This window comes from Oncorhynchus mykiss, chromosome 10 (assembly GCF_013265735.2).
Source record: "Oncorhynchus mykiss isolate Arlee chromosome 10, USDA_OmykA_1.1, whole genome shotgun sequence".
In the NCBI taxonomy this organism is placed as follows: Eukaryota; Metazoa; Chordata; class Actinopteri; order Salmoniformes; family Salmonidae; genus Oncorhynchus; species Oncorhynchus mykiss.
In genome coordinates, this window is record NC_048574.1 from 80,089,695 (window position 1) to 80,101,009 (window position 11,315).

The window sequence follows — 11,315 nt, forward strand, 5'->3', positions numbered from 1 at the left end:
TTATACAGTAGAGAACAGTCCTTCTAGACTCCATGTTAGATCAACTATTATACAGTAGAGAACAGTCCTTCTAGACTCCATGTTAGATCAACTATTATACAGTAGAGAACAGTCCTTCTAGACTCCATTTTAGATCAACTATTATACAGTAGAGAACAGTCCTTCTAGACTCCATGTTAGATCAACTATTATACAGTAGAGAACAGTCCTTCTAGACTCCATGTTAGATCAACTATTATACAGTAGAGAACAGTCCTTCTAGACTCCATGTTAGATCAACTATTATACAGTAGAGAACAGTCCTTCTAGACTCCATGTTAGATCAACTAGTATACAGTAGAGAGAACAGTCCTTCTAGACTCCATGTTAGATCAGTTATTATACAGTAGACAACAGTCCTTCTAGACTCCATGTTAGATCTACTATTATATAATAGAGTGTGACATTTTCTCTCTGTTTATCCACTCGTATGTTTAAAATAATGCTGCTTTTCTAATAACCAACTTGGTTGGATTCATGCGAGTAACTGATTGACTGTACATGGGAGGAATCAACACTCTCACTGTCACGTTATGACCTTTGTTCCTTTGTTTTTGTCTTTGTTTTAGTATGGTCAGAGGCGTGAGTTGGGGTGGGCAGTCTGTTTGTTTTTCTATGTTGGTTTTTGGTTCTCAATCGGTTCTCAAAATTCACGTCATAATTTATTGTTTTGATTCAGTGTTCAGTGCTTTCTTTAATTAAAATCATCATGAAACACTTACCAAGCTGCGCTTTGGTCCTCCATTCTTTCTCGCTACTCCTCCTCAGAAGAGGAGGACGACATCCCTTACACTCACTGTACAAGCATTTTCCCAGTACACCCAGAACATTGCTCTGGGAACCAAAAGGAGTATCTCAGTGTCAAGGTAAGAAGCCTGGTGTGGTATCAGTCAGTCTCATGCAGGAACCAACCGTACTTCAATGACTTCAAATCAAATCAAACTTTATTTGTCAATATGCCACGAATACAACAAGTGTAGACTTTACTGTGACATGCTGACTTACAAGCCCTTAACAAACAGTGCAGTTCGGGAAGAGTTAAGACAAATATTTAGCAAGTAGACTAAAGTAAAAAGTAATAATAATAAACATTAACATCAGGATTGTTTTGAGTCAGTGAACCTCTGACTGTGATAATAAAGATTGATTAATTTCCTTTGAATTTGAGTCCTTCGTGGTGAATTTCCTCAACAACAGACCGAACAGTCCTTCTCTTATCAAGTCATTGTGTTGTTATTGCATATAGTTTTATTATAATGTATTCTACATTTGTCTTGTTATATATTGTATGTAGTTGACAAGGTAAATGAATAAGCAGGAAATAGTTTCTCATTGATAGTACTTAGCATAATCTTATTTAGCAGTTCAGAGAGTACCGAGGATGAATCCTATTTCTCACAGATCCATCTGAATTTATAGTAACAGTAATAGTCCCACCATTCTCCTGTGTCTGCTGACCAAGAGTAGAAATACACACAGTTCTCTGCTCCACCACCATTAGGCTCTTTACTGTTCCAATAACTGTAGAAGAAACAACACATAGAATCAGGCTCTCCACTGTTCCAATAACTGTAGAAGAAACAACACATAGAATCAGGCTGTCCACTGTTCCAATACCTGTAGGAGAAACAACACATAGAATCAGACTGTCCACTGTTCCAATACCTGTAGAAGAAACAACACATAGAATCAGGCTGTCCACTGTTCCAATACCTGTAGGAGAAACAACACATAGAATCAGACTGTCACTGTTCCAATACCTGTAGAAGAAACAACACAGAATCAGACTGTCCACTGTTCCAATACCTGTAGAAGAAACAACACATAGAACCAGACTGTCCACTGTTCCAATACCTGTAGAAGAAACAACACATAGAATCAGGCTGTCCACTGTTCCAATACCTGTAGAAGAAACAACACATAGAATCAGGCTGTCCACTGTTCCAATACCTGTAGAAGAAACAACACAGAATCAGACTGTCCACTGTTCCAATACCTGTAGAAGAAACAACACAGAATCAGACTGTCACTGTTCCAATACCTGTAGAAGAAACAACACAGAATCAGACTGTCCACTCTGAACCTACTACTCCAGACAGTGATGTCATAGTGACACAGAATTCATTAATGTCTTACTTTCTGGTCAGTGGTGTGTCGTCCACCCATTTCCAGGTCCCCTCAGAAACAGAGTCAGTCAGACCAATCCAGACATAGTTCTTTACCCCGCATAACCAATTGACTAATGTCTGTAGTTGTGCGAGAGAGACAACATTGTTAACAAATAGCCATTACTTCTCTCTCTCTCTCTCTCTCTCTCTCTCTCTCTCTCGCTCTCTCTCTCTCTCTCTCTATCAATTTAAGGGCTTTGTTGGCATGTGAACATCATGTCTAGATAATAAACATAAAAAATGAACATTAAACAATACAAAAGTTCCAAAACAATGAAGATCAAATTATGTGCAGGTAAACTACAAATGGGAAAATAAATAAACTTAATTTTTGGTTGTTTTTATGATGTTGTTTGTTCTTCACTTGTTGCCCTTTTCTCGTGGAAACATGTCACACATCTTGCTGCTGTGATGGAACACTGGTATTTCACCGAGTAGATAGTAGATGGGAGTTTATCAAAATTTGTTTGTTTTCAAATTCTTTGTGCATCTGTGCATCTGAGGGAAATATGTGTCTCTAATATGGTCATACATTGGGCAGGAGGTTAGGAATTGCAGCTCAGTTTCCACCTCGTTTTGTGGGCAGTGTGCACATAGCCTGTCTTCTCTTGAGAGCCATGTCTGCCTATGGCGGCCTTTCTCAATGTCAGTCTAGGTGATGTGGGTAAGGCGGAGTCAGGCGCAGGACACAGAAATGACTAATAATAGTAACTTTACTCAAAAATAATCTTCCAACAAGGAGAATGAATATCCAGAACACATAAACGAGACAACTGACAACAATAAACACACACAAAACCATGATGGCTCCACAGGGAAATAATTCAAACGTTATGGGAACCAGGTGTGTACAATACAGACAAAACAAATGGACAAATAAATGTAGATCGGTGGAGGCTAGAAAGCCGGTGACGCCCGAACAAGGAGAGGCACCAACTTCGGCAGAAGTCGACACTCAATAGCAAGGCTATGCTCACTGAGTCTTTCCTTAAGTTTTGGTCAGTCACAGTGGTCAGGTATTCTGCTCCTGTGTACTCTCTGTTTAGAGCCAAAAAGCATTCTAGATTTACTTACTTTCTAATGTGTCAAGTAATCATCTTTTTTGTTTTCTTATGATTTGGTAAGGTGTAATTGTGTTGCTGTCCTGGGGTTCTGTGGGGTGTGTTTGTGTTTGTGAACAGAGCCACAGGACCAGCTTGCTTAGGGGACTCTTCTCAAGGTTCATCTCTCTGTAGGTGATGGCTTTGTTATGGAAGGTTTGTGAATCACTTCCTTTGAGGTGACTGTAGAATTGAACGACTCTTTTCTGGATTTTGATAATTACTGGGTATCGGCCTAATTCTGCTCTGCGTGCATTATTTGGTGTTTTACGTTGTACACAGAGGATATTTCTTTAAGAATGATGCATGCAGAGTCTCAATTTGATGTTGGTCCAATTTTGTGAATTCTTGGTTGGTGAGCGGACCACAGACCTTACAACCATGAAGGACAAACCAGACCTCATAAAGTGCAATAACTGAATAACTGATTCATTTTTTTTTGCCAGATCCTAATTGGTATGTGAATTTTATGTTCCTTTTGATGGCATAGAAGGCCCTTCTTACCTTGTCTCTCAGATCGTTGACAGCTTTGTGCAAGTTACCTGTGGCGCTGATGTCTAGACCGAGGTAAGTATAGTTTTTTTGTGTGCTCTAGGGCAACAGTGTCTAGATGGAATTTGTATTTGTCCTGGCGACTGGACCTTTTTTTGGAACACCATTATTTTTGTCTTACTGACATTTACTGTCAGGGCCCAGGTCTGACAGAATCTGTGCAGAAGATCTAGGTGCTGCTGTAGGCCCTCCTCGGTTGGTGACAGAAGCAACAGATCATCAGAAAACATTTGACTTCAGATTCTAGGATGGTGAAGACCGGGGCTGCAGACTGCTCTAGTGCCCTCACCAATTCTTTGATATATATATGAAGAGGGAGGGTATTAAGCTGCATCCCTGTCTCTCTCTCTCTCTCTACACACACACCTGTTGTTCTTGGCTCTTGATGACCACCAGGTGTGCTCCTCTATTTCTGCAGTCCTGTCTGCTCTCCTCCCAGGATTTTTTCTCAGTAGAGACCGAGGGATGTAGTATTGTTTTGGGCAATGTTGTCTAGACAGAATTTGTATTCATGGTTTTACTGAGATTTACTGTCTGTTAATCTCTCTGTCTGTCTGTCAATCTCTCTCTCACTCTTTCTCTGTCACTCTCTCTATCTCCCTCTCTTATTTCTCTGTACCACACACACCTGTTGTTCTTGGTTCTTGATGACAACCAGGTGTGCTCCTCTATTTCTGCAGTCCTGTCTGCTCTCCTCCCAGGATTTTTTCTCAGTAGAGACGTAGTAACAACTGCTACCAAGCTTCTTCCATCCTCGCTGACACACTATAAGTTGAGCATTTCCTGCTTTAGTCACTTTAATACAACATTTAATTAAGTATCAATCAAACACTCAAGGAAGACAGGTACTAACATTAGTTTCTCACATTTTTAATATAATATAAGTTAATCTGCTTGTTTGTAAGTGACCTGTGTACTGATACAGAGACAGTCAAACAGAACAGTCATTAGACATTTTGACTCACCTGGCTCAACTAAAGGATTTTTCAGACGTTCTATCTCTTTCTGTAGCTGGTCTCTCTCTTTGGTCAGGGTGTTGTAACTGGTCTGTAGCTGGTCTCTATCTTCGGTCAGGTTGTTGCCGCTGGTCTGTACCGGGTCTCTCTCTTTGGTCGGGGTGTTGTAACATGTCAATTGGTTTCTCTCTGTGAAATAATACAATCAGTGAACAAGGTAACAGTGGAATTTGGTTTGTTTTCTGAATGTAATTGACTGGAATGTAAATGTAATTGATCCCTGGTCACTACACCACTGATGATGAAGAATGTTTGAGTGAGAACATATCAAACTCACGGTAGAGAAACAGGCCTATGATCCCAGCCAGTAGGAGAACACACAGCAGCCCCAGACACCCTGCAGCAGCTCCAGAGTATCTCTTCCACCACTGACAAGACACTGAAACACAAATTATTACCATAAAAACTTGCTGTATTTGTGTCTAATTTTGTGTCCATTTGCTGTTTGAATCACTGAGGGAAATATACAAGCTTGACAAGGGACAGAACACCAGAACTGAGTTCCAGAACTTCACATATTCTACTGCTTGACTTCCAGAACTACTTCCAGAATATTGGCTTAAACATAGTGCAGAGTTCAGGCACCCAAAATGATTGCCGGCACCTATTTCAATCAAAATCATACTTAATTTGTCATTTGCTTCGTAAACAACAGACTTTTCCAACAATGCAGAGTTAAATATACAATATTGAAAATAGTGACACAATAAATAAATACACAGTGAATAAACGAAGAAGAATAACAAGTCTAAATAACATGGCTACAGAGCATTTGGAACGTTTTCAGACCTCTTGACTTTCTATACATTTTGTTACGTTACAGACTTATTCTAAAATGGATTCAGTTGTTTTTTCCCTAATCCATAAACATTGTCTTCATCAATCTACACACAGAGCCTTTTTGGTACAATGTTCACCAGTATTCGAGCAACAGCCCAACTCTTATGCTAGTGAACGGGTCAAGATTTCCTTCCTGACTGTCTGCCTCCGTGCAGCTCGTCTCTCTCCAGAGGAGAGGCAGTGGTGAATCAGCGCTAGAAGCTGCTTATGATCCCAGCCAGTAGGAGAACCCACAGCAGCCCCAGACACACTGCAGCAGCTCCAGAGTATCTCTTCCACCACTGACAAAACACTGCAGAACAAATTATTATCAGAGTTGTATTTGTGTCTACTTTTGTGTCCATAGAAGCTGCCTATACTGTGGCCAGGTTGGTCACTTTGTCTCCACTTTGTTCCCTACGTCCAGCAAAAGTGGTGGCTCGGCAGTAGTGGGGAACCTACCGTTGAGCCAAATCGCCTGCCCATCTCTCCCCCAGACTCCCCAGACCCCTGCTTGATGGCGCCCCTCGTGTGGCAGAGTCAGGCCTTTTCCCATGCCTGCTATTATCGACTCAGGCGCCGACGAGAGTTTCCTGGACCCTGGTGTCGTTACCCAGTTGGGCCTGGACTCTGTTCCACTCGATTCGAATTAATTTTGTCACTAGAATTGTCTACATTCTGCCCTTGCCCCTGCCTTGTCTGTGCCGCCATTCCAGAACCTCCTGACCTGTCATCAGTTCCTTCAGAGTATCACGATCTATCTCCTGTGTTCAGCAAGCACCACGCCCTGTCGCTGCCGCCTCATCGGCCGTACAACTGCACCATCGACCTCCAGCCTGGAGCTCCTCTCCCCTGTAGCCAGTTGTATTACCTCTCTCGCCCTGAGCAGGAGGCCATGGAGAGGTACGTCCAGGACTCCCTGGTTGCAGGACTTATCAGGCCTTCTTCCTCCCAGGGGTGGGTGCTGAGTTTTTCTTTGTGAAGAAAGATGGGTCACTGAGGCCGTGCATAGACTTCCGTGGGCTGAATAACATCACAGTGAAGAACAAGTATCCTTGCACACTCATCACTTCTGCTTTTCCCTTCCATAGTGCCACTGTGTTCACCAAACTGGACCTCCGGAATGGCTACCACCTTGTGCGCATCGGAGAGGGGGACGAGTGGTAACTGCTTTTAACACACCACTTGGCCACTGAGTATTTGGACATGCCTTTAGGTCTTACTAACGCCCCTGCTGTTTTCCAGAACCTGGTCAATGATGTGCTGAGGGATGTGATTGGACACTTCGTTTTTGTCTTTGTGGATGACGTTCCGATTGTTTTCTAAGGACCCTGACTCTCACCAGCAACACTTTCGCCAAGTTCTCCAACGGCTTTTTGTCAAAGCTGAGAAATGTGAGTTCCATGCTTCCTCTGTGTCTTTCCTGTGTTATATTATTGCACAGGGGGAGTTACGTATGGACCCCACCAAGACATGACAGTCACAGAGTTGCCTACGCCCTCTAACCCGAAGCAGATATAGCATTTCCTGGGGTTTGCCAATTTTTACAGACGTTTCATTCTCAACTACAGCCGTCTGGCAGCACCTCTCACCACTCTCACCTCCCCCTCCACTCCTCACTCAGCCAGACCCCGAACTATAGTTCATCATGGAGGTGGACGCCTCCGACACCGGGGGAGGTACTGTTCTGTCTCAACGTTCCCACTCTGATCAGAAGGTCCACCCATGTGCATTCTTTTCCCGTAAGCTCTCACCTGCAGAGAGGAATTTTGACGTCGGTAATTGGGAACTGCTGGCAGTTAAGCTGCCTCTTGATGTTTAGTGTCACTGGCTGGAGGGCTCTGTTACCCCCCCCCCCCCCCTTCATCGTGTGGACTGACCATAAAAATCTGTCCTACATCCAGACAGCCAAACGTATAAACTCCCGACAAGCCAGCTGGGCGTTCTTCTTCTGTAGATTCAATTTCACACTTTATCGCCCCGGTTCTAGGAATACCAAGCCTGGCGCCCTCTCCCGCCAGTTCACCGCCGACAACACTGGTTCGCCTTTCTGCGTCGGTGCTTTCTCATAGAGAGAGATGCCCGGGAGTTTGTCTCAACCTGCTCGGTCTGTGCCCGGAACAAAACCTCCACTAAACCCACTAATGGTCTTCTTCAACCTCTTCCTATACCCCATCGCCCCTGGTCACACATAGCTCTGGACTTTGTCACTGAGCTCAATCTTGGTTTCTTCAGACCAGAGAATCTTCTTTCTCATGGTCTGAGAGTCTTTAGGTGCCTTTTGGCAAACTCCAAGCGAGCTGTCATGTGCCTTTTACTGAGAAGTGGCTTCCGTCTGGCCACTCTACCATAAAATCATGATTGGTGGAATGCAGCAGAGATGGTTGTCCTTCTGGAAGGTTCTCCCATCTCCCCATAGAGAACTCATAGAGATCTATCAGAGTGACCATTCGGGATCTTTGTCACCTCCCTGACCAAGGCCCTTCTTCCCCGATGCTCAGTTTGGCCTGGTGGCTCTAGGTATAGTCTTGGTGGTTCCAAACTTCTTCCATTTCAGAATAATGGAGCCCACTGTGTTCTTTGGGACCTCCAATGCTGAAAAAATGATCTGTGCCTCAACACAATTCCTTCGACCGCATGGTTTGGTTTTTGCTCTGACATGCACTGTCAACTGTGGGACTTTTATATAGACAGGTGTGTGCCTTTTTAAATCATGTTGAATCAATTGAATTTACCACAGGTGGACTCCAGGGAAGTTGTAGAAACATCTCAAGGATGATCAATGGAAACAAGATGCACCGGAGCTCAATTTTGAGTCTCATAGTAAAGGTTCTGTTTACTTATGTAAATAATGTATTTCTGTGTTTGTTTTTGTAATACTTTGCAAAAATGTCTAAAAACCTGTTATTGCTTTGTCAATTGTGGTTTTGTGTGTGGATTGATTTTGTTTGTGGATTTAATACATTTTGAGAGTAAGGCTGTAACGTAACAAAATGTGGAAAAAGTCTAGGGGTATGAATACTTTCTGAATGCACTGTGTAAAAATTATGTTTTGTCACTGACCTGCACACAATACCTCATTATGTCAAAGAGGATTTATGTTTAATATATATATATATATATATATATAGTTGAAGTCAGAAGTGTACATACACATAGGTTGGAGTCATTAAAACTCTTTTAAAACTGGAGTCATTAAAACTCTCAACAACTCCACAAATTTCTTGTTAACAAACTATAGTTTTGGCAAGTCGGTTAGGACATCTATGTGGTGCATGACACAAGTAATTTTTCCAACAATTTCTTACAATTGTTTATTTCACTTATAATTCACTGTATCACAATTCCAGTGGGCCAGAAGTTCACATACACTAAATTGACTGTGCCTTTAAACAGCTTGGAAAATTCCAGAAAAAAATCCTGAAAATTATGCAATGGCTTTAGAAGCTTCTGATAGGCTAATTGACATCATTTGAGTCCATTGGAGGTGTACCTGTGGATGTATTTCATGGCCTACCTTCAAACTCAGTGCCTCTTTGCTTGACATCATAGGAAAATCAAAACAAATCAGCCAAGAAATCAATTTCCAAACGACTGAAGGTACCACGTTCATCTGTACAAACAATAGTACGCAACTATAAACACCATGGGACCACACAGCGGTCATACCCCTCAGGAAGGAGACACGTTCTGTCTCCTTGAGATGAACGTACTTTGGTATGAAAAGTGCAAATCAATCCCAGAACAACAGCAAAGGACCATGTGTAGATGCTGGAGGAAACAGGTACAAGAGTATCTATGTCCACAGTAAAACGAGTCCTATATCGACATAACCTGAAAGGCTGCTCAGTAAGAAACTGCTCCAAAACCACCATAAAAAGCCAGACTACGGTTTGCAACTGCACATGGGGACAAAGATTGTACTTTTTGGAGAAATGTCCTCTGGTCCGATTAAACAAAAATAGAACTGTTTGGCGAGAAAAAGGGGAAGCTTGCAAGCCAAAGAAGACCATCCCAACTGTGAAGCACCGGGGTGGCAGCATCATGTTGTGGGGGTGCTTTGCTGCAAGAGGGACTGGTGCACGTCACAAAATAGATGGCATCATGAGGAAAATAAATTATGTGGATATATTGAAGCAACATCTCAAGACATCAGTCTTGTTAAAGCTTGGTCACAAATGGGTCTTCCAAATGGACAATGATCCCAAACAAACTTCCAAAGTTGTGGCAAAATGGCTTAAGGACAACAAAGTCAAGGTATTGGAGTGGCCATCACAAAGCCCTGAACTCAATAACATAGAAAAGTTGTGGGCAGAACTGAAAAAGCGTGTGCGAGCAAGGAGGCCTACAAACCTGGCTCAATTACCCCAGATCTGTCAGGAGGAATGGGCCAAAATTCACCCAACTTATTGTGAGAAACTTGTAGGCTACCCGAAACGTTTGACCCAAATTAAACAATGTAAATGCAATGCAACCAGATACTAATTGACTGTATGTAAACTTCTGACCCACTGGGAACGTGATGAAAGAAATAAAAGCTGAAATAAATCGTTCTCTCTACTATTTTTCTGACATTTCAAATTCTTAAAATAAAGTGGTGATCCTAACTGACCTAAAACATGGAATTTTTTACAAGGATTAAATGTCAGGAATTGTGAAAAACTGAGTTTAAATGTATTTGGCTAAGGTGTGTGTAAACTTCCGACTTCAACTATATATATATATATATATATATATATATATATAAAATGAAAATCTGAAATGTCTTTATTCAATAAGTCTTCAACCACTTCAACCTAAATAAGTTCATGAATCATTTGCTTAACATGTCACATAATAAGTTGCAATGAATCCCTTTGTGTGCAATTATAGTGATTAACCCTCTAGAGTCTAAGCCGGGGGTGGTGGGAGGGTTTGAGCCGTGGGAGATGGGAGGGTCTAAGCCGGGGGTGGTGGGGGAGGGTCTAAGCCGGGGGTGGTGGGGGAGGGTCTAAGCCGGGGGAGTGGGGGAGGGTCTGAGCCGGGGGTGGTGGGGGAGGGTCTGAGCCGAGGGTGGTGGGGGTGGGTCTGAGCCGAGGGTGGTGGGGGAGGGTTTGAGCCGAGGGTGGTGGGGGAGGGTCTGAGCCGACATATGGAATTGTTTTAAGATACCAAGGATTATTTAGCTATTTGATTTATAATTTTAAGTATAAAAATATTATTGAAAAAAATTATTGCATGATGCATTGAATTTGGCATTTCTGCTATTAGCCAATAGAAACACATTGAATAACAGATAGTCATTACTGCTATTAGCCAATAGAAACACATTGAATAACAGATAGTCATTACTGCTATTAGCCAATAGAAACACATTGAACAACACAATAGTTTATAGGTCATAACAGTTTGTAGTCTATAAACTATTAGGTTATAATAGTTTGTAGGATATAATAGTTTGTAGGTTATAATAGTTTATAGGTCATAATAGTTTATAGGTTATAATAGTTTGTAGGTTATAATAGTTTATAGGTTATAATAGTTTATAGGTCATAATAGTTTATAGGTTATAATAGTTTGTAGGTTATAATAGTTTGTAGGTTATAATAGTTTATAGGTTATAATAGTTTATAGTCTATAAT

At 41.8% G+C, this 11,315-nt stretch overlaps 1 long non-coding RNA gene across 1 annotated transcript; it reads right to left on the reverse strand.

The window, feature by feature from the left end:
• Window positions 1-867: 867 nt before the first annotated feature.
• LOC118936938 lies at window positions 868-4,615 on the reverse strand. The gene is made up of 3 exons (XR_005034364.1): window positions 4,226-4,615; window positions 2,176-2,285; window positions 868-1,560 (listed from the first exon to the last, which is right to left on the reverse strand). It is a non-coding gene; the product is annotated as an uncharacterized LOC118936938 (long non-coding RNA).
• Between the last annotated feature and the right edge of the window lie 6,700 nt (window positions 4,616-11,315).